Below are 23778 nucleotides of genomic sequence, written 5' to 3'. Positions count from 1 at the left end.
CCTAATGTGGGAGAATGTGGGTTTTTTTTTTCATAAACATCATTGTAAGAATAATTGATCAACTCTTTTTTTTGGCAAAAGATCATGTACATATATATTAACTGACTTTCTGAACTAACGGAATGTACATTTTATTTCATTAGGTTACATTAATAAAACCATGCGCAAAAACATATAAATGGAAGAATAAATGAAATCACCTCTCTGAAGTCAGATGTAGGGTAAATGGTGTAGTCTCTGAGGTGACTCTGTTAGTTCTGCGATTTCACTATAAGAGCTGGCCCCCATCTATTCTGCTTTGGACACATTGTGCCAAAGTGTACAATGTTCAGCTTCCCATAAAAGCAAAAAAATAAGGGTTTAGGCTTAAGAGTCTTCCAACATTCGGTTATGGAGAAATAGACCCTGGCTAAGGAAACACTTCTTTTCTCAATGGTGGAACTTTCTTCAGCTGGTCAGTCTAAAATCTGCCATTCAAGTTTGGTTTTACTTCTTTGTTTTTCTTGACTTCAGGTATATCAGAGTGACCACTGGGTCATGTTTTATTCTGAGTGACAGAAAGGACTTGAACTACTATCCATTCCAGCATGATCTTATTTTATAAACAAAAAAACTGAACATAAAGGTGCCTTCCCCCTACTTGGTTAAAGGACTGAACTAGAACTTGGGTGTGTTTACCATCCTCATTCATATGTCAAACACTAGATGATTTTGATGTTTGCTGAGGAAATCTCACTATTTAAGATTCATTAATCTTTACTTTTCCTTTTGCACATGGATATGAGAATAGAATTAAAATGTCATTTATTAGGATGCAGTGAGAAATTGATGATCATAATGAATCAGTTGATCTATTCACATGATTTCTTTATCAATACTTTAGATTGATGGGCATCAAATGTTTAGAAGCTGTCACAGAAAGTTAAAGAATTACTGCGAAAAATCTAGGCTTAATGCTTTTTTCAAACACCTTAGCAATAGAAATGTTGGATTCATTTAGATAAAATCTAATTGGTACTGAAAAACTGGTTATGAAAATGGTCATTAATAAGAAGCTGAGTTTGTATTACTCTTTTCTTTTAGCTTAAAGCAGCTTTAACATTTATCTATATAGAGAGTAATATTTTTAAAAATAGTCCATTTGAATTAAGGATATTTTTATCTTCCATGAAATGGATGTTTCTTTATTCATAATGCCATAGTTCCCTTGGCAGGTTGAAAAACTGTAGACAGCATCTGTGAGATTAGGCTTGAAATGTGCAATTAGTTATTAAAATCTGGCTGGAAAAACCATAAGTGGTGTTTTACATAAACTCCTCAGCATTTATAAAAAACTAATGAAAGAAAAATAAAAGAACCTCATTTATTTTAAATACTTTCCTTGTGAATCCTGTCTTTTGAATGATCAATTTCAACTTCAAATGTAGTGAAAATAATTTAAAATGTACATTTAATGCCTCTATTTTTCTTTTAGAATTTCTCAACTTTCCATTTTTAGCCATGCCTCCACCATACAACATGGATGCAATTTATGTTTATTGATTACAGTTAAGCTAATTTTAATCATTTACTTTGTTGGAGTGGAAATACAGGAATAATTCTCTGTCTTCTTAGACTTCTGAGGTGTTTTACCTAAATCCCTTGTTTCTTATCTTCCACACCTAATAGTTATATTGTATAGTCCAAAGGGTGAATGCCCGCATAAGTGAAATTCACACATTACAACCCCAATACTATTGTCATTTTCACCTCTGGATTTTAAAGAATTGTGGTAAATATTCCTTTAAAGTCATGCAGAAAGATGTTGAACCTAAGACAGCCCCAAGCTCTTTCAGAGCACAGCTCCAGAAATGTCTTTGAAATGCTGGAAGAGGTGGAGGAGGAGGAGGTGTGTCAGACCCTGGAAACGCCTGGGCTGGTCCAGTCTGTATTTGAACCCCGTTCAGTTCATCCTGAGTCGCAGGGTGAAGAAGACATTGTACTTTCGTTTGCATGGGTTTTCCTCTCTGTCTCTTAGCCAGAAGGCAGCCTTGTCTTTTTTGTTTTTGTTTTTGTTTCTTTAATGTTTCTTTCAAGTGAAAAGCCTTTTTTATAAATAGCTTGTAAATAGTTATTCCTTTAAATGAAACAGTTTGCTGGGGGAAAATAATCTTACTCATTCCATCAGATATAATCAATTAAATCAGAAAATTATAGAATGATCTTTAACATTAAAAGGCAGTTTTAAAATGGGTTAAGGAACTATTTTGACTATTATGCTGATCATCCCACGTAAAATTTCTTTCTTGGTGTGGTGAGCGTACTATATGAAGAAAGGCTGAAAACTTCCATTATTATTACATAATCATCTAGTTTTTTTCCTTCACGTCCTGTGGCTATTAGCAAAGTTTATTTTTCACCCAGACTGTGAATTATAATTTGTCATTCATTGTATACCTTATAGAAGCAGAGGAAACTCTATCAGTGCTTATGAGCCCTAGTTTTTCTTAATGATATTGTTAGTGTTATTTATTTTTTACATAATTCTCCCCCTGTATGTAAAATAGCTCGTTTTCTTCTTTGACTTTGAGAGATTGGAACCTTTTCATGTACTCTTGGCATTGCAGATCAAAATAAGGCAACAGAGCTCTTATTCTGGGCTTTGTTTATCAGAAAGCACTGTTTTTTGGTTGGTTTTTATAACAGGTGATATCCAGATAAGGTTTAAATGAGTTGCTATATTTTAATGTTTATTTCCACCTCTTAAGGGATTTGCCTTCCTGATAAATCAGTATACACTTAACTGTATTGAAAATGCCCTGAATCACAACTATGCTAATGTAGTCACCTACTTTGGAAAACTCCTTTTCAGACATTCTTTAAACTATAATTGTTCTCATGAGGCATATTTGTGAATACAGACTATGGTGGATATTTTATAGAAGCTAGTTAAATAGCATTATCTTCTGGTATTTGGATTATAATCCAATTGTAGACTGATTATGAACCATTCTTGGAATCTAGGAAAAGTCCAAATGCAATTCTGTAGCTTATACATGGCTAATGAAGCTGAGAGATAGATTAGGTTTTAAGCAAGGGATGGATTTTAGGTAACAACAAGTATTGAATATGGCTCCTTTGAAAATTTAGAACAAGACAAGGTAAAACAAAACAAACAGCTACTTTTTATTTATTTCCAGATGGATTTCAACTTGCAAGTGACATGGTAAAGTCAAAACGTTGCTTGTTGAGATTTATTAATTAGAATGCTTTTAAGTCAGATACGGAGTTTGTTCTGTTTCAGATAAAAGAGAAACCTACTCAGACATAAAAATAAAAATAACCTCAGAGTAGAGAAAATACTGAATGCCCGAATCTGGGTTTCATTTCATGTGAATCTCCTTTTCTCAACTAAGCGATATCTGCCAAGGCTCCTCTGTTTGTTGACATTGCTGTATTGAAGTCGCCAGTAGCCTCATGGAAGCCAGGCCCCAATGGTCTTTCCATCTGACTGCATCTCTCAGATGAATTGGATGCTGCCAGCCATTCTCTTGAGTATCTCTTCTGGCTTGGCTTCCAGGCACTGCATCTCTGCCACACTTGTTCTAGTCTGTCATTGAATGTTCTCTTAATCTATGCAATTTTCTTGGAGGATTTTATGCTTTTAGCTTTTTATCCAAATGAAATAACTTCTGAGCCTTCACCTCTAGACCTAACTTGGTTCTGAGTTCCAATATGGAACTCAGCCTCCATAAGTACTTGCTTTTAAACTTGATTATCACCATTAACTTGGCATTCAGGACCCTTCAATTTGCCCCCAATTTACCAGTTCCGTCTGTACTACATCATGTGTCTATCCTTACGGTAGTGCTTTCTAGTCCTAGAACATTCTCACACTGACTTTTGTTCATATTCTTCCCTCTTTGTGAAATGCCTTCTATGCAGCCGTAACTACAGGGATTCTGCCTGTTCCTCGGTATGTTCGCCTCTATATTCTTCTACCTCTACTCATTGAGGTTAAAACATCCTCACCTTGTGCTCCCATTTATGTGTGGCTTTGGCATAGCTCATACCAGAAGCTACTGGGCATCACGAACCTGAGGAGAGGGAGAGCATACCTAATTCATTTTTGTTCCCTTTACAAATGACTTGGATGCAGTAGTTCTCAAAAGTGTTGCATTAAGTAGGAACATAGGGGAAGAACACTTTGGCCGGCAACATACACTTTCAGGTACTGAGAAAGTTGTGAAATTGGTTTGTGAGGTTTCAGCAGAAAATAAATATTACCTGGTATTGCATAAGTTATATATGTTTCTTGATTTTTGCCCTAATGTATCATTCCTAAGGTAGGATACCACTGGTTGCAACGTAGTATGTTGTATTTTGCAGTGTGCTTTCAAATCCTGCCTTTTATCGATTAATGTCATTTAGCGAAGTAGAACAGTGCCAGTGAAACTAAGGCAAAGGGGAAGCCTGAATTCATTTGAAAAATATAGGAAAAAGAGAACACAAGCAGCCTTGTACTTTACTGATATTATATGTGAGACACTATGAACTCATCAGAGATGCAAGGTGATAAATGATGTGTCCTTAACTGAGGATAACAGCATTAGGCTCTAAGGTCATGAGTCAGAAATGTGCCTTTTTAACGTCCATGTTTTGAATATTCTCAGGCCCAAAGGTTGTGTTGTGATGTTTGAGGACAATGGCTTATGTCTTGGCTTCAGGATGAAAGTTACTTGTAAGTAGGTCCAATGCTTGCGTGCTGAGGGGGCAAGGGTGATTTAGACTCAGGAGATGTAACATGAATATTGATGAGTAGGGTTAGGAGCTGAGCACAACCATAGGTAATGTTGCTTTAAGATGCCCAGGTTTATGGCAGCAAGAGGATATTGTATTCCTCTTTGCTCAAATATTTTTAATATTCATGTTTCCCTGAGTGATAGCCAATCAAGTGATAACTGAATAATAGCTGCTGAGACGTTTTTCATGTTGGAACAACAATGCCTCTGAGATTTCTTTGAATGTTTGATTTTTGCTAATCACTTTTAATTTCGTCTTAAAAGCCTGGGAACAATTTTGAGGTTTAAGAATTTCTTTTTTTTTAACTAAAAAAATTATTTTATCTGAGAATTGGGAAGTCCCTTTGATTTAACATTTAACTCTGTTAAGCAGCTAAATATTACTTTAAACAGCTCTGGAAAATTAAGCCCCTGCTATTATTGTGCATTCCCAAATCTGTATGGACGTGGGACCATGAAGGAGAAATCAAGGAGATCTATTTAATGAATTTCTTTGCTTCTAGGACAGTTCATTACTTGTAGGACTTGCACTTATCTATCCCTTCTTTAAAAACAAAACATTCCAAAGCTTCCTAGAAACCTTAGCTAACTGCATTATACCAACATGCTTTTCTGATGTCACCTTATGTCTATAAGCAACTTTACAAATCCTTTGAAAGAGATAGTTGGATTTTTAAAAGTAGTATCTGCTTTGATTTTGCAAATTAAGCGACAGTAGAAACAGTTTCACTGGATTTTTAAAAGTAATATCTGCTTGGATTTTGCAAATTAAGCGACAGTAGAAACAGTTTCACTGTAGAGTACATGCTAGTTAATAAGTAGGGGTTTTTAAAATCCTCTGTACTTTTCCACGACTGAAAGGGTGCATACTTTTGGTTGAAAGTGAGTAGGCGAAATTTAGACCTGCTGTTCTGGTAGCCTTAGTGGCCATTTCATAATCCCTGATATGATTGTCCGGCTCTCCTGTTTGCTAAATGCAGAAATAGAGGAAGGAAATGGATGTTTTGGCTCCATTAAAATGTTCCTTATCAGACTGTATGTAGGAGTGGATGCTGTTGAAGATGCCTCTATTGCCAGCTGCACAGCATGTGTGCTGGGCTAGTTTCCTGGCTGCTAAAGCTGCATGGTGCCCTTTAATGATGGGAAGGAGGACATTATTAAATGTGTTGGGCTTAGTGTTTTCACTTGTGAACATCAGGGAGCAGAGGGCATGCAAACTTTGCCCAAAGGCTGGACACGGTTTGCATAGAAATGAGCTGCGTGTAGTAATAACTGACTTGGTAGATGCGCAGCTAAGCACTGATTACTAAATAAAAGTGAGCGCAACCACAGGCCATAGGTGAGCTAGGTTGGCCAGGGAAAGGCTGCGTTTCAAGAGGTTCATCTTCCATTGGGGCCGCCTTAAAATGCTGATCCTGGTTCATATTGGTTGAGCAGTCTGCTGTGTATTGTCTTCACTTGAGGTAGAAAGTGCTGTCATGTTCATTTTATAGAATGGAGAGAACTGGGTCTCAGGAAAGTATAATGAATTGCCTAGGCTACAACAGGTAGCAAGTAGCAGAGTCAGGATTTCAGTCCAGGCAGCCTGGCCCCAAGAGCTGAGGCTCCCTCTACTTTGTTTCTTATCTGGTGGGTGAACAAGATTTGAGTTGCTGTATCTTCTTCCAAGTTAGTATTATAATAGTATTTCAAAGACTAGATGACTTTTTAATGTTAACGCTGTTCCAATTTGCTTTCTCCTTAGGCCCTAATTCATTGTCAGAGAGATAAGGCCGTCACCTTTATATATGAGACGTTTAAACAAATGTTTTTAGTAATAATTCAGGAAACATCCAACCAGTATTCTTTCTGTAGCGATATCTGCAGTCTCTTGTTAAAAAAAGAACTCTATTAGTTTAAGTAACTGTCTCTTCTTGGCTCCATTACAGTAAAAAGTCTGTGATCAGCACCCTCTTGTAAGGGGAAGTTGCTGAATGACAGGGATGTGGTACTGTCCTGATAATCCTATGGCTTTGTATTTCTTAGTGTATTTATACTCCTGGGTAACTACCCCTGCTCCACATGGGGTCTTGACAGCTTTGAATCTGAGGTGGCTTATGTGTGTTACAAACACACACACAAAAAAGAAAGCGTGGTTTGGATTAGACTTGAAACAGTACTTGCATCAGTTATTATCCAGTGTGTCGGTTAGATTTTAAAGTAATTTATATTTTATGAAAGAGCTTTAAAGACTCAGTGTGCTTTAATGGATAGTGTAGCCAGAGAAATAAAAATGGTAGTAATAATAATGATAATAAAGGACATTTTCTTTAAAAAATTTTTCCTTTTATTTTTAAGAAGAAAAAAAAATCAGAACTGCAGATCAGGAACAGAAATAGCGTTCCAGTTTCTTTTCACGGATTCTGGAGCAACTACGGTGACAGTGAGTTGGCTGAGCCTGGGAAGGAGGCTGCTGTCTGCGGCCCTGCCTAGGCGGCAGCGGCGACACGACAGGAGCTGCGTGTGTGTCGCTGGCGTTCGCTCTCTCAGGAGCCCCGGGCCTGCGGCCGCCACCACGCGTGCTCGGCGCCCGGGCTGTGGGCGTGTTATCGCAGGAAGTCCTGCGGAAGCAGTTGTGTGCGCCCGTTCCCTCCGGTTACCTCGCTCATCCTCGACTGCTGCGCGGTGCCTGCAGCCTCCTTCTCCTCCTCCCTCTCCCAGCGCTGCCTGCCCTGCCAGCTGTGTGGAGGCCGCCTCCTGCCCGCCTTTCCCCACTCCTCTGCCCTGTCGCGTCGCATCCCCTGGCCAGCCTGCCCTTCTCCCCACTTCCCAACTTGGCTTCCTCTCTCCATAAACTCTCTTCCCTCTTGTCTTCTCTTTTGCTTCCTCTTTGCTGCCGCCCCTCCTTTATTTGACGCTCTAATTTCCTCTTGCCAGATCCCAAATTGGGTTCATCAGCAGTTACTCATCCTTAAATCTTATTATTCACCTGTGATCATTGGGTGAACTGTAAGAGGCATGAGATTAATGCAAAAAAGAGAGTTCCTTACTGTGGGAGGAGATCTCTGGCTATCAAAAAGTCATTTTTTTTTTAAGTCACATATTAAAATTGAGCACTAATGTAAATACGAAAAAATTTAAAATGATGGCTTAGATTATTAAGAATCCAGGAATAAGGCAAAGAAGGACAGTCTGAAAAAATAACCTCAAATGAATATAACAAAATTGCCAATTTTTTATTGAGATAACTAAAACTGAGATAAAGTACTATTTTTTTAATTAATGAAAATGTATTATTAGTCTTTAAATTAGTCATGTACTTTCTCATACAGAGTTTTCAAGGAGCTGCTTAAAGTGTTTCTGATACTCTGAAGTATGTTTACTTACATAAACATTCTTGAGTAGATGGAAGTGTGTGTCTCATGCATTCTCAATCAGAAACTATAAAGAAAGTCATATTCAGTAAATCAAAATTTACCTTATAATATAATAGTTTTACAAACACATGAAGCCTTTTGGAGTGGCTAAGGCTATATCTGTATATAAGGCTACTATATTTTTAGCATTCTGGGAACTGAGGCCTTTGTATTTTTCTTAAATTATGAACTTTTAAGACAGTTGCTATACATGGATCCCTATCAAGTTTTTGCCTTCTATACATCATCAAGCTTCTTTTTAAATTAATTCTTGTTAAGGGCATGCTTTTTATACCCTCTGTATTAAAATTTCCTTTTCTAGAAGTCTATATTAGTAAGACCATATCATGAAAATTAGTGTTTTTAGTAGAGCTGTTCTGAAATTTTTCCACAAGAGATATTTTGCAATAACTGAGCTATATTGTTTCATAGAATTTGTATCCAACTGCTTCATTTTTGCCTTGAGATTTCCAGTGTGCCTAATATTAGGTAAAGAAAAATAGTTGATATATAACTGGATGTGAGGTGGCCATTTTAACTTGTAGGTGACAGGATTTATCTCTGGACCCCTTCATTAACTTTAAAATATTTTTTTTTTTTAAATGAGGAAGTTTAGATTCTTCTTTTTAATTTGTAACACTTCAACTTCTAGTATTGCTTTCTGTAGGGGAGAGTTTTTCAGTTGACAACATGAGTTGATTTCATAAGTTATAGTATTTAAAACTAGAGGTGCTTTATTACAAAGAAATCCCTTTAATGTATGATTTAGTACGCAACTCTTTTTAAAGTAATGTGTTTAAAAGAAAACCATGACCTCATGATAAAAATAATACTAAACCAATTATTAATAACTACAGTTTGCCATCAAACGTCTAAGCTAAATAATTACATTATTAGAAGAAAGGTACTGAAAGCACAGCACCAGAAACTGTGCTTTAATATTCAAATAATTAAGACTTTAGGTCCACCATATATTTTTCTCATGGCTGGAGGAGCCAGTCTTAGAGTATGGGGGCATACTTATTATTTCAGTTGTCATAAATGTGGATCACAGTATTTTCTAAACTTTTTGTTTTATTTTGCATTTTTCGATAACGAGCACTTTGACCTCTTTTTGAGTTTATTTGTTCTCCGGAAATGCACAATACAAATTAAAAGAAAGTTCAGTCATCACAGTGCCTTTTGGGACACGCGACTGTCTGGAATAGACTCATGTCCAGCTATGGTTAGAAGTCCCATAGGTTGTAGCTATGTTTTCCTTTTTGTGATGTGGCTCTGTTGGAATAAAACCAGTCTTAAAGTAATTCTGTAATTTCTCTAGAGTGCAGTCTTCTCACCCATAGGCTGTGAGTAATAGTACCTGGGCACAGGTTTTGGGAGAAGAATCAGTTTAGATAAGATATGTAAAACAGGTTTGGTGAATGTCAAACGACTGAATATTTATTTCTATAAATAATGATAATGATTGTTCTGTTTCTAATCTTTGTAATTTCTGTATATCATTAACTATGGGAGTGCTTAGACTATTCAAAATAGTATTTCTAAGGCCTTATTTTTAATTTTAACAATTATATTTAGGATATTTATGGAGGGGAACAAACTGAGCATTCTAGCCATCAGCTATTGTAGAAAAGAGTGGCATTATATTATCCCAAAAGGTTAGCTCAGTGTCATACCTTGGTAGAATACATGCCTTAAATTCAAAAGCTCTGTTATGTTTGAATTTCACTTCTATAAGCTTTGGTATTCAGTAGTGCCGAGTTCAAGGTCTAAATTGGAAACACTTGCAAGAAGTATTTTTGCATTTTTTTTTCACATTGTACATCTTTGCCTTAATGACCTTTTATGGGCCTTTAATGATATGTGCCATCTTTTTCTTTAATATTTGTATTGGCACCTAATTTTAATATGGGATTAAGAAATATGACATTTTGATATCAAGAGATTTCCTCTTATAGTAACTTTTTTGCGTTAATTTTATGACATTTTTCGTCTTCTCCAAAATGAGCACACAATTCCTCCTAAAACTAATGACTGTCTTATTTTTCAATAGGTTGTTTTAATTTTGAATATATCAGGACCTTTCTTGAGGAGTAGTAGTTTAGAGATAATGTTTTGTGGTTCTCACTGGATATTTTAGAAGTTTTATTTTGATTACGTGGGATATGTCCTACATGATCATAAGCACTTCGATAATAAAAATGCTTTGTTATTACTGAGATCACCCAGTTTTTCAGCAGGAGAATAATAAATAGAAGTTGTGTGATTCCATAGCCACTGTAGGGTGTACTCTATAGCAGAGTGATTCTGAGTTGTAACCACATATCCTAAATTTCAAGCTAAGTGTGTGTATGTCTGTGTGTATATATACATATATACATATGCAAGCATTCCTTGTTTTATTACACTTTAATTTATTATACTCCATAGATGTTACCTTTTTTATAAATAAAGGTTTGTGGCAACCCTGTGTCAGGCAAATCTGTCATCACCGTTTTTTCAAAAATATGTGTTTACCTTATGTCTCTTTTGTCACATTTGGAAAATTCGTGCTATATTTCAGACCTTTTCATTGTTATTATATTATATCTGATATGGTGGTCTGTGATCTTTGATGTCACTATTGTAATTGTTTTGGGGGGCCATGAATGGTGCCCACGTAAGATGGCAAACTTAATTGATAAATGTGTTTGTTTTCAGTGCTCCACTGTCTGGCTGTTCTTTTGTCTCTCTGGGGCTCGTTGGTCCTCCCTATTCCATGAGACAATGATTTTGAAATTTAGCCTATTAATAACCATACAGTGGCCTCTAAGTGTTCAAGTGAAAAGAAGGGTTTCATGTCTGTCACTTTAAATCGAAAGCTAGAAATGATTAAGCTTAGTGAGGAAGGCATGCTGAAAAAGAGAGAAGCCAAAAACTAGGCCTCTTGTGCCACATGGCCAGGTTATGAATGCAAAGAAAAAGTGCTTGAAGGAAATTAAAAATGCCACTCTGTTGAGCACACACGTGATAAGAAAGCAAAAACAGCCTTATTGCTGATATGGAGAAAGTTTTAGTGGTTAGAGAGAAGATGAAGCCAGCCATGACGTTCCCTTAGGGCACAGGCTAATCCAGAGCAAGGCCGTCTGTTTGATTTGGTGAAAGCTGAGAGAGATAAAGAAGTTGCAGAAGAAAAGTTTGAAGCCAGCAGAGGTTGGTTCATGGGTTTTAAAGAGATATGTCATATCCATAACATAAAAGTACAAGGTGAAGCAGCAAGTGATGATGAAGAAGCTGTAGCACATTATCCAGAAGATCTAGTTAAGATCAATGATGAAGGTGGCTACACTAAACAACAGATTTTCAGTGGAGACAAAACAGCTTTCTGTTGGAAGAAGATGCCATCTAGGGGTTTCATAGCTAGAGGGGAATAGGAAATGCCTGGATTGAAAACTTCAAAGGACAGGCTGACTAGTTAGGGGCTAATGCAGCTGATGACTTAAAGTAGAATCCGTTGCTGATTTAGCATTCCAGAGATTCTGAAACCCTTAGTCATTATGGTAAACCTACTCTGTGGGGCTGTGCTCTATAAAAGGAACAACAAAGCCTGAAGGATAGCACATTTGTTTACATTATGGTTTACTGAATATTTGAAGTGCACTTTTGAGACCTACTACTTGGAAAAAGATTCTTTTAAAAGTATTACTGCTCACTGACAGTGCACACAGTCACTCCAGAAGCTCTGCTGGAGATGTACAAAGAGATGAATGTTATGTTCATGCCTGCTAACACAGCATCCCTTCTGCAGTCCTTGGATCAAGGAGAAATTTCAAAATTCAAGTCATTATTTAGGACATACATTTCATGAAGCTATAACTGCCACAGTGATTCCTCTGGTGGATCTGGACAAAATGAGTTGAAAACTTTCAGGAAAGGATACATCATTCAAGATATCATTAAGAACATTCGTGATTCATGGGAGGGTGTCAAAACATCAGCATTAGCAAAGTTTGGAAGAAGCTGATTCCAACTCTCATGGATGACTTGGAAGGCTTCAAGACATTAGTGGAGGAAGTAAGTGCAGATGTGGTAGAAATAGCAAGAGAACTAGAATTAGAAGTGGAGCCTGAAGATATGACTGAATTACTGCCATCTCCTGATAAAACTGGAATGGATGAGGTGTTGCTTTCTCTTAAAGATGAGCAAAGAAAGTGGTTTCTTGAGATGGAAGCTACTCCTGGTGGGGATGCTGTGAGCATTGTCGAAATGACAAAGGATTTAGAATATTCCATCAACTTAGTTGATAAAGCAGCAGCAGTGTTGGAGATGACTGACTCCAATTTTGAAGGAAGTTCTACCGTGGGTAAAATGCTGTCAAATGGCATTGCATGCTACAAACAAATCATTCATGAAAAGAAGAGTCAGTTGATGTGGGAAGCTTCATTGTTGCCTTATTTTAAGAAATTGTCATAGACACCCCCACCTTCAGCAAAGACCTCCACTGAGCAGCCATCAATGATGAGGCAAGACCAGCAAAAAGACTACAAATTGCTCAAGACTCAGATGATTGTTAGTATTTTTTAGCATTAAAGAATGTTTTTAACTAAGTGCATGTTTTAGACGTAATACTATCTCCCACTTAATAGACCATTGTATAATGTAAATGTAGCTTTAATATGTACTGGGAAACGAAAATATTCATGTGATTTGCTTTACTGCAATATTAACTTTATTGTAGTGGTCTGGAACTGAATCTGTAGTATCTCTGAGGTGTGCCTGTATATATATATTTTCATGAATTAAGCATGCTTTCAATATCAGAGATAAAAACATTAACGAAATGTCTTTTTAGGGAATAATAAAAATGATTAAAATTACTAATGTTTTTGCTGGGGTTAGGTTATCAAAGCATTTTTTTTAACACTGACACAGTCATTCATATTTTCTAGGAGAAATTACCATGCACCTTTGGAGTTATTTTTTATTTGATAGAAAAGATTTCCCTAACTGAGAGTACTAATTCTAAATTTTTGTTGACAGGTGCTGCTATTGAATTGTATTTGGATTATAAAATTCACAAGTTTCATAACTGGAAGCTTACAGAGTGCATTGATGAGATGATTAGAATTACTCTTTTGGTTATGTAAGTTTTTAAATAATGGAAGTAGTTCTAGAAATCATACAAAAATTTCCAAAATAAGACTTTCAGAGGGTGTGAATGATAGTGATTTTCTGTCATTTTTGTCATTTAAACACAGTTCTCTATTATTTTTTTGCTCAGCAATAAATGAGTCAATAGGTCCATCTGTATGTTTCTGTTTGTATTCATATCGTACGTATGACTATGTGTGTATATAGTGTTTTTAATAAGTGAATGTGTGTGTGTGTGTGTATATATATATATATGTTTTCTTTTTATTTATTTATTTTTTTGAGACAGGGTCTTGCTGTGTTGCCCAGGCTGGTGTGCTGTGGTGCGATCATAGCCCACTGTAGCCTTGAACTCTTGGGCTCAAGGGCTCTTCCAGCCTCAGCCTCCTAAAGAGCTGGGACTACAGGCACAAGCCATCATGCCTGGCTAATTTTCTAATTTTTTGTAAAGATGGAGTCTTGCTATATTTTCTAGGCTGGTCCTGAACTCCTGGCCTCAAGGAATTCTTCCCATCTCAGTCCCCCAAAGTGCTGGGATTACACATATATTGTAGACTTTGGATTATTAGGAAAACTGAAAATGGAGTTTTGTTTTGTTTTTGCGACGGAGTCGCACTCTATTGCTCAGGCTGGAGTGCAGTGGTGCAATCTAGGCTCACTGCAACCCCTGCCTCCCAGGTTCAAGTGATTCTCCTGCCTCAGCCTCCCTAGTACCTGAGACTACAGGCATACGCCATCATGCTCAGCTAATTTTTTGTATTTTTAGTAGAGATGGGGTTTCACCATGTTGGCCAGGGTGGCCTCGAACTCCTGACCTCAAGTGATCTACCCACTCTGGCCTCCCAAATGAAAATGGAGTTTTCATTTCCATGTCACAGTTGTTTTTCAATATAGATCTTCAGTGACGGGAAGCCATTGCTATAGGCTGGTAATTTGATAACCCATTTTGAAATGTATTTATTGAGCTCATTGTAATTCAGTGTGCCTCTGGTGAAAGGCGTGGGATGGTATAGATTGAAAGAATAATCTGTGGTTGTTCCCTACAGAGACCCTGCTGCCCCTTTTTGGACAGTCATCTTTTAACCTGGCACCCACTAGTGTATTTGCTAAAACGGAGTATTCCAAAATTTAAATGATGTCACATTTGAAAGCAATGCCAAGAAACAATGCGGCAGTTTCTAAATTTTGTGAAGCTAAAATCCCTGGTTACAGGAAAGAGTGCATGTCACAGATGAGTAGTTAGTAATGACTTCAGTTTAGCAGGAAAAGAGCAATTCCCATATGCTGATTCTAGTCTCATAACAAAGAATGTTATAGAAAGATTGCACAGTATTTAACAAGCTGTGAGTTAATGTGACAGTGTCGGTGTATCTAGTTCCAGAAGGATAATCACTTTACCATATTTCTTCAAAAATATTTTAAGTTATATTCCAAAACAGAAAACTTGATACATATGAATCCAGACTGTTCCCTGCAACACCTCCCCACCCCCAAGTTAGGTAGTAAAATCAGGTTTAAGCAATTGAATTGCTTCCGACATGCTGGCTCCTAAATACCTGAATAAATGTAGAAGTTCTGTTGTCAGACTCTGAACCTCAGAGGCTTCCCTGTTATATAAGGGAGGGTGGGTATAAATGAGAGTGTTGCATCTTGAACTGTAATTATCCAAAACTTAGTTTTTAATACGTGAATTTACCTCTAACCAATAGCCTTTCCTAATTTGAACATAGACTACGTCCTTCAACACTTACGGAAACCTTAGGAGTTGAGAAAATGAGGTAAAGTTGTATTGCTTTCAGTCCTTTGGAACACATACTCGTACTGTAGGTATGTTAGTTACCAGCAATTCGTTTCCAGGGTTTTTCCCAAAGACCTACTGTTTTATGCGTGTTCATATTAGCACTATGATTTGCTTATTCCTGTGAACATGAACAACAATGACAGATAGCACTTTTGAACAGTAGACCTGTGTCTTTTAAAAGCTTAAAACTCCATGCTCATCATTTTGTGGCTGCAAAGATTCCTAAAGGTAGGCATGGGGAGGCATTGTAGAATAGGGAGAGGATGTTATTTCCTTCAGTGATTTTAAGGAAATGCATGTTTTCCATCATGAATGAAAAGATAATTGTTATCAAATTCAGAGGATATTGTTTTATCATTCCCATAATGAACTTGTATCTCTTTTACCAATTAACATATAGATGGATATTAGGAGAAACCAGGTTCAGGTAGAAAGAGGTATATAAAATTAATAATCCTTCACGAGGAATTTCTGCAAAATGCCTTTTATAGAGTTTTTTTCTTGGAAATTTTTGAAATTATCAAGTATAAAGTTGATGCTCGAGGAATTTCTGCAAAATGCCTTTTATAGAGTTTTTTTTTCTTGGAAATTTTTGAAATTATCAAGTATAAAGTTGATGCTTAAATTATGTTTTAGGCCGGGCGCGGTGGCTCAAGCCTGTACTCCCAGCACTTTGGGAGGCCGAGATGGGCGGATCAAAAGGTCAGGAGATCGAGACCATCCTGGCTAACCCGGTGAAACCCCGTCTCTACTAAAAAATATAAAAAAACTAGCCGGGCGAGGTGGCGGGCGCTTGTAGTCCCAGCTACTCGGGAGGCTGAGGCAGGAGAATGGCGTAAACCCAGGAGGCGGAGCTTGCAGTGAGCTGAGATCCGGCCACTGCACTTCAGCCTGGGTGACAGAGCGAGACTCCGTCTCAAAAAAAAAAAAAAAAAAAAAAAATTATGTTTTAATGTTTCTTAAGACTTTCTCTGTATTCAGATTATGGAATTAAGGTGTTTCGATATTGTCAAAGTATGTGTTGCTAATACTGTAACATACTGTACATTTACTATACTGTCAATAATATATGTAACTACTACTGAGTATTGACTACTTTAAGAAGTTAAGGTCTCTCAGTTTGTCAAAAGAGACATTAGTCTTATATCGAGTGTCCTCATGAAGTGACATGAGCAGGCAACCGACATTCTACTACCACTTTTTGACTTTTTATTTATTTATTTATTTATTTATTTTTGAGATGGGGTCTTACTCTGTTGCCCAAGCTGGAGTGCAGTGGCACTATCTCAGCTCACTGCAACCTCTGCCTCCCAGGCTCAAGCAATCCTCCTGTCTCAGCTTCCGGAGTACCTGGAACTACAGGCATGTGCCACCATGCCCGGCTAATTTTGTTTTGTAGAGATTGAGTTTCACCATGTTACCCAGGCTGGTCTCCAACTCCTGGATTCAAGTGGTCCACCGACTTGGCCTTCCAAAGTGCTGGGATTACAGACGTGAACCACCACGCCTGGCCACTGTTTGATTTATACTGTATTTTTAGTGTACAAGCTGTTTAAGAGAAACATTGATCTTAAAACATAAGAGTCAGTGACTTTGAAAAGTGAAAACAAGGGAAATCTGGTCAAATTTCCTTTTATCCTTCCACCCAAAATTGTTTGGCTGCCTGCATTTTGTAATCATATAATGATTGACTGCTGGACATTGTGGCTCATGCCTGTAATTCCAGCACTCTGGAAGGCCAAGGTGGCAGGATGGCTTGAGCCTAAGAGTTTGAGACCAGCCTAAGCAACACAGGGAGACCTCATCTCTACAACAATATATAAAATTCAATTAACCCGGAATGGTAGTACATGCCTATTGTCCCAGATACTTGGGAGGCTGAAGCAGGAGAATTGCTTGAGTCTGGAAGGTCAAGGCTGCAATGAGCCATGATCATGCCACTGTACTCTAGCTGGAACAACAGAGCAAGACCCTGTTTCAAAAATAAATAAATAAATAAATAAATAAATATCATATAGTGATTGAATTTACCTGTGCAGAAAATACCTTTTTCTCCCAATGGGTGCTGGCATCTTCTTTCAGTATATATAGAGTGGCATCTTCTTTCAGTATATATAGAGTGGCCACTTCGTGTGCTACCTGTTAGCAGTTTATAGTCTAATGGGGAAAGGATAGGAGGAATACAAGAAATTATAGCACATTGCATTTACAGTCTATTTCAGTGTGCATTATCTTATTCATTTAATTTGTACTCTCTTTTCTGTTTATTCACTTAAAAAAAACTGTGTAAAATGGGCCAGTTATACGTATTATTGTGGGGATTAAGAAAGTGAAGATGTGAGTAAGCTCAAAGAAGAGGGTAAAAGCCCGGCCAAAACCACTATTGGTTTTGGTTAATGTGCTTGCATAATCCTTTGAATCTGTGTCTTTCCTGAGTGTATGTGTAAAATTGTGCGTAAGTGTGTGTAGTTCTCTCTGTATCCTGTCCAACTTTGGCAAAGGGGTAGTTTTGCCAGGATTTGCTTTTGGAGCTACAAGGAGATCTCTGCCCACACCTTTTTCGTGAGGTCTGTCACCTCACATTTGAGAACAACGTCAGTTTTTTTTGCCTTAAAGGCAGTGTTGGCTTGTGCCTAAATGTACCTTCATGACCTTAACACAAATTCACAAATCAAACTGTTTTTTTCATTGCACTCATGTCTTGGGGCTCTCCACGGCAGAGTCTTAGCGGAATTGTTTTGGAATAGACACAAAGATTACTAACCTCTGTGGAAAAGTACCCTGACTTTATAGCGTTCCTACTTCAAAAACAAACTCCGTCTGGATGGCGAGTCACTGGGAGACTTGAGTGATTACGAGGGAGATTTGGTGTAAAATGGAATTTTAGATCAACCTTTAGCACCTAAATCTGAGGTCTGTCAAGTCTCTGTTTTTATAGATCTGACTTGAAATAAAGAGATGTGTTCTGTTGAAGCCTTCCTGGCCCTTATTTTAGCTACTGATTTACGTGGGATGTACTAGTGGGGATCATAATTGAGTTTTAACCAAGTTCTGGGAAAACTCCCAGTGGGACTGGGAAAATCTGGCTCATTTTGGAAAGCCTATATTTATGTTTTTAAATAATTTGGAAAACCTGATAAAATGCTGCAGGTGTAAGAACTTAAGAATTATAATGGATCAGGATAAACGGGGCTAGAATAAGACACTAAGTGTACAGTCAGGCAGTCCATGGAAACAAACAGATGGGTGTCAAGAGCTAAGTTAGTGAGTTGATCAGCTCTATTTTTGTCTTTTCGGTAAGTTTCATGAAGCTTGTTCAGTAAACATGAATAACTTCAATAAGTTCATGCAGCAAATACTCATTAAGCAGCACCTACTCATTTATGGGACACTGTACTAAGGTGTGAGAATATCAATATGAATGACAACAAAAGAACACTGTCCAGGCAAGAATACAAATAATGTAACAGATAAATAAAATATTGATAGTCATAACCCCAATATAGCTGTATAAAGATGATCACAGCACATAAATTCTGGAAAAATCCAGTATCGTTAATGTCTCACGTGTGTATATCAGTCAGCCCATCTTTTTATCTGAACCTGTGCAATATTTCTGAAGTTTTAAAAATTCCACTTCTTTTTATGATCAGAGTTGAAGATTTATTTTGAAACCCATAACTTTTCTTCATTTTCTACTTTTCCCTTCTTCAGTCTGCATGTCACACCACATCTAGTTTAGTTTTCCTGATCTCTTCTTTTTAGAAACTTCAAGTGGCTTCCTGCTTTCTGCAAGTGGTCCAGCTTCATCAACTGGGATTCAAGATTCTATCTTATTAACCTTGGCAACCACGTCTTCCATGTGAGCCATTTGTTTTAAACCTAGATTCTTCTCTGTTTCTTGGCATATGTTAATATTTTTAGCAGCCTTTTGTTTCTTTTACTACTGTTTGCTGGAATCCCCCTTTCTGTCCCCTGTAGCTGTGCAATTCTTATTTCTCTCTCAGGATAATCTTCACTCTCATCTCTATTAACTGTTTCCTCTGCCATTGACCACATTGGTTATTTTATTATGAATGAAAGAAATAATAGAAATATTAATAAAAGATAGCAAACTGTTGGTACTTACTGATTACTTTTTTTTTTTTTTTTTGACAGAGTCTCACTCTGTTGCCCAGGCTGGAGTGTGGCGGTGCAATCTCAGCTCACTGCAACCTCCACCTCCCGGGTTCAAGCGATTCTCCTGCCTCAGGCTCCCAAGTAGTTGAGATTACAGGCACCCACCACCACACCCAGCTAATTTTTGTATTTTTAGTAGAGACGGGGTTTCACCATGTTGGCCAGGCTGGTCTTGAACTCTTGGCCTCAAGCTATCCTCCCTCCTTGGGCTCCCAAAGTGTTGGGGTTACAGGCATGAGTCACCATGCCCCGCAAAGTACTTAACTGATTACTTTCAAGGGAATTTACTGTTTGCACTGCTCATTTTGGTGCTAAATCATATCTCTTCCTGTATTATTACCGAAATGTTCAATGTGAGCCTTGTTTCTTTCACAAAGGTAGCTAGCTTCTTAGAGAGCAATAATTTTCTCTTTGAATTTGAACATATTATATGCCCAATAAATACATAGTTATGAATAAATTAATTGTGTGTATGACATTTGGTGTTGCATTGATACTTTATTTTCTAGCCTGATGGACAAGAGTGACTTTTAAAGCCATCAATGCCTCTGCATCTGTAGCACAGTAAACAGGAACCCTATTGGAAATTAAATGTGTCATCTTGTGCTTCATAGTCAGATTATTAAGCTTTTAGGAAGAGATCAATTTAAAATAAATTATATGTATGTATATATGTTAATCTGTAAATATATAGAATATAATGATTATATTTACATGGTTGTATTTAATTCCTGATGATTTAAAAGAACAGGACTATTGGCATTATCTTATCAGACAATGAAAAAAATGCATCAAAATCAGAGACAATATTTTAAATAAAAAATTTATGTCATTTCAGTAATGCTTTTTTACTTGACATGATTATGAAGAAAAACTATCCATAATCCAGTAGTAAACATTTTGTATGAAATCTTGATGTAAACTTTTATGAATACATATGATACATTATTATCTAATATTTTCAGGAAAACAGAAATTTTCTACAATATTTATGTGTTAATCTTTTATTTCATAGAACTGAAAAATGTAACCAAACACCACAGAAATTGCTAATACCACTGAACTTCTCTCAGTTCCTTTAAGAAGCCACATTCTTTCTTCATTTGGGCCTTTCCCAGGTCTTCTGCCGTTTCTTCTGTTGGAACCACTCAATCCTCTCTTTTCACCTGGCTGGTTTTTCCTATCCTAGTTTGTGTGCTTCCTTTTTACCCCCAGACCCCTTGTTGTTATACCAAACTGGCATCAGTCACTGCTCTTCCTTGTTTGTTTATTTCTTTTCTCCAGGTAGACTATAACCTCACTCAGGGTAAGTTTCTTCTCTGCCTTGTTCACGGTTGTATCCTCAACACCTTACTCAACACTTTACTCAATGCCTGACACATAGTCGGCCCTCAGAAACTATGTTGAATGAATAAATGTTACGTGAGTTTTGACTTGTGAGCATCAGTTATCATATCACTTGGTCGGTTTGTAATATTTGCCCAAAAATAGGATTTAGTGCTAAATGAGTGCTGATGCCAGCAGATACCTTTGACCTTGGTTTCTGGAAAAAAAAGTCTTGTATCAGCTTGTTTGGAGAATTATTTGCAGAGTTTTCAAGAAAGGGAAGTGATAGATGCCCAAATAAATAAAGTATAGAACTTTTGACATGACTAACTTTATTCTAACTTATTGCATCAAAGACTATAGCAGTCATCTCTCAAGCAGTATTCTGGTCGTCAGAAAATATTCTTCAACAGTGCTATCTTTTAACTGGTTAGTATTCTCCAAGGTATTTCATGTGGTTTTTTCACTGTTCATACCCTGGACGACATGTATTACCTACCAGGGTCCATCTATTATTTTAGCTCATTTGGACTGCATTGGTGATACTTCATGAAGGAGAATTCCACTTTTATTTCAGTAAACCAGGGCAGGGTATTTTGGGACCTACAACAACCTGTCTTTTCTTTCCTTTTTTCTTTTCTTTTTGTCTTTTTTTTTTTTTTTTAACCCTAGGAGGATGGTAAACACTTAGTAGGCTGCAATTGTCTTTCTTAATGATTGCCATAATGTCTCACACTTAATATAACTTGTTCTATTTTGATGTTAAAACAGGGCATTTTTAATGTTACAACAAGACTAAAAGTACTGTTTGGTATTCTCATGATATGTTAACTCTTTTATGAAGTCATTTAAATAACAGTATTGTATTTTCTGAATAGCACCCTGGTTTGCAGGCTCAGTAAACATGGTGTCATTAGCAGGTATAAAGATGGTGGTAATACCACCAGATACCAGTACTGTTTAGGTGAAATCTGTAATAATTTGCTTTTGAAATAATCAGGTAAAACTGTTACTATGAAATGCTGTTTTGCAAAAAGTTCAAAGGACTAATGGATGTGATTAATTTTAAATAATGCTATAGAGTGCTACTTTTTCCTGGGTAATATGTTGCTTCTTTCACAAACATCCTTTTCTATCCGTGTGTAGGCTTATTTCCTGTAGAGAGCAGTAAAGCATGTAAAGGATTAATCATGCTGTGACTTCTAGAACATGTAAAGCATTCATAGATTGGGGGTCAGACAACTAATTCTTACTTTGCTTAAACCCAAAGTTCTCAAGCTTGTTTAGGTGACTGTAGTCTTGGACTTTGTGGTTCTGTCTGAGAAACTCCATGGAATAGTGTTAAATTATCATATCATACAAAGATGGGGTAAATTACGTACAATAAAATGTGATTGTATTGTATCTGTGTATACCTACAAAACAGACTAAATGCCACATGAGACAATTTTAAGGAATAAGATTTTCAAGTTTTCTTATTAACACATTTGTGTGCTGCCTTTTTTGTTTTTTTTGGTTAGTTACTAGTACACATTAGAAGCCTTTTGACACTAGAAGCCAAAGTCTTAAGAAAATATTAACCAGGTATAAAGTTTAAAACTGATGGTATTTTACCTATTAACTTATCTTTTTTATGCAAAATAAGAAACCACTCATCATTATTCTGTTAGTGAGATGGGATACCTCGGTCTACTGGTATTACAGAGATTTACAGCAACCACTTTAGATGAAGGTAGAATCTAGCACACACTTCATTTAAACACAACATTTATTCAGCCTTATAAAAATATTCAGAATTTTAGATACATTAATTCTCTGAAAAAAACACAGTATTATTTTATTTGCTCTCTTTCATCTGTTCCCTCATGTCTTCTTGGGTAAGCAGTTTCCTTAACCCCCTTTCAATTCCAGTTTCCTCATTTGTCAAGTAGGACTACTAAATAACTAGCAGGCTTTTGGTGAAAACCAACTGGGGAAATTATGTGAGCCAGTAAGCAAATGGCTGGTACATAATAAGTACTCAAGAAATGTTAGTTCTCTTCCACCTTTACGTAGCTTGTCTTTGTCATATCATCAAGATAGATAGTGCATCCTCATGGAACATTTCATATCTACAGATGTGTGTCTGTGCTTGCCTTCCCACCACCACCACCACCGGCAGAATCACATACAGAGTTCTTATTCTCTCTTCTGTTTCCCTGTCTCTGATTATCTTTGCCCCTGTTAGGGCGTCTGTTGCTTTCTGCTCTTGTTTTTGCCCTTCATCTCTCTTTTCAAACTCCTCACCCTTTGAAATCCCATTTGTTCAGAACACTTTATTTTCTCTTCAATTTCTCTTCTCTTCCTTCTTTTACCACCTGTTTGCCTGCTAGAGCACATCCTGGCCCTTTCTCCCCTATAATTCAGCCTGAGGCGTCAATGACCCATTCCACTCCATTGGATTGCTTGATTTGCTCATCAAAATATTGCAGCTCAAGGGTTTCTTCTCAATCTTATTACTCCATGCTCTCTGCAGAGCAACTGCTGTTTCACTGAAAAATCGCACACACACTCTTAAACTCTAGCTGAAAAGTGCACAGATCTTAAGTCTGTAGCTCAATGAATGATTACAAAACAAATACACCTGTGTAACTATCACTCATGTCAAGAAATACAATGTTGCCAGTACTCTAGAAGCCCTTTGTGCTCCTCCTGATCTCTCTTCCTCAGTCACTCTCCTGACTGCTAAACACATTAGATAGTTCTACTTGTTTTTGAACTTTGCACGTGTTTGTATATATTGAAAGCATACGTTGGTTTGTGTCTGGCATGTCACAATCAGCATCATGTTTGTAAAATTCATTCATGTTGTATATAGTTTGTTCATTTATATTGTAGCATACTATTCTCTTGTATGAACAGGTATTGTATTTTGTAATCATATACCACAACTTTAAAAACTCTATTCTACTGCTGTTACAGATTTAGGTTGTTTCCAGTTTGAGAAATTCAGGAAGTAATACTGTGAGAATTGGTGTGTGTGTGTGTGTGTGTGTGTGTGTGTGTACATGCATTTTAAAATTAAACTTCTGGTTTTTTGACTTTCTGAATGTTTTAAGTTTCTTGGAGTCTAATCCAGATGTTTGAGGCTTTTCTGTATTCTTTTTATGTTCCAGGCTATTCTCTT

General features: G+C 37.0%; 1 protein-coding gene across 5 annotated transcripts in view; it reads left to right on the top strand.

Moving 5' to 3' along the window:
• Nucleotides 1-23778, top strand: part of TRPS1 (transcriptional repressor GATA binding 1) — a 261099-nt gene that overhangs the window by 13492 nt on the left and 223829 nt on the right. For 2 of the 5 annotated variants that reach the window (XM_033203223.1, XM_033203220.1), the window contains exon 2: nt 18873-18969. The exons of the other annotated variants lie outside the window; for them this stretch is intronic. The gene's annotated coding sequence lies outside the window, so the exon portion shown is untranslated. The remainder of the gene's footprint in view (nt 1-18872; nt 18970-23778) is intronic. 5 annotated transcript variants of the gene reach the window in all.

The sequence above is a fragment of the Trachypithecus francoisi genome, unplaced genomic scaffold (genome assembly GCF_009764315.1).
Source record: "Trachypithecus francoisi isolate TF-2019V2 unplaced genomic scaffold, Tfra_2.0 Lachesis_group7, whole genome shotgun sequence".
NCBI classification, from domain to species: Eukaryota; Metazoa; Chordata; class Mammalia; order Primates; family Cercopithecidae; genus Trachypithecus; species Trachypithecus francoisi.
This window is presented reverse-complemented; position numbering and strand designations above follow the sequence as displayed.